The following is a 742-nucleotide window of genomic DNA, read 5'->3' on the forward strand; positions in this document are numbered from 1 at the left end:
ATTCAAGCCTTGAGTTGCAATATTGAAAGATTCTATCGGCAAAATATTGAATGATGCAGGAAACATCAAAAGAAGATGAAAGGAATACACAGAGTCACTATACCAAAAAGAATTGGTTGATGTTCATCCATTTCAGGAGGTGGCGTATGATCAAGAACCTATGGTACTGAAGGAAGAAGTTGAAGCTGCACTGAAGGAATTGGTGAAGAACAAGTCTCTAAGAATTGATGGAATAACCACTGAGATGTTTAAACAAACAGATGCTGCACTGGAGGCACTCACTCATTTATGCCAAGAGATTTGGAAGACAGCTACCTGGCCAACTGACTGGAAGAGATCCATATTTGTATCCATTCCAAAGAAAAGTGATCCAACAGAATGTGGAAATTATCGAACAATATAATTAATATCACATACAAGTAAAATCTTACTGAAGATAATTCAAAAATGGTTGCAGCAATATATTGACAGGGAACTTCCAGAAATGCAAGCTGGTTTCAGAAGAGGGTGTAGAATGAAGGATATTATTGCTGATGTCAGATGTATCTTGGCTGAAAGAACACCAGAAAGATATTTACTTGTATTTTATTGACTATGCAAAAGCATTTGATTGTGTGGATCATAACAAATCATGGATGACATTGAGAACAATGGGAATTTCAGGACACTTAATTGTGCTCATGAGGAACTTTTACATAGACAAGGAGACTGTTGTTTGAACAGGACAGATTTGTTAGTTCTT

The sequence above is a fragment of the Orycteropus afer genome, unplaced genomic scaffold (assembly GCF_000298275.1).
Source record: "Orycteropus afer afer isolate SDZICR_OR568_19922 unplaced genomic scaffold, OryAfe1.0 scaffold00008, whole genome shotgun sequence".
Classification (NCBI taxonomy): domain Eukaryota; kingdom Metazoa; phylum Chordata; class Mammalia; order Tubulidentata; family Orycteropodidae; genus Orycteropus; species Orycteropus afer.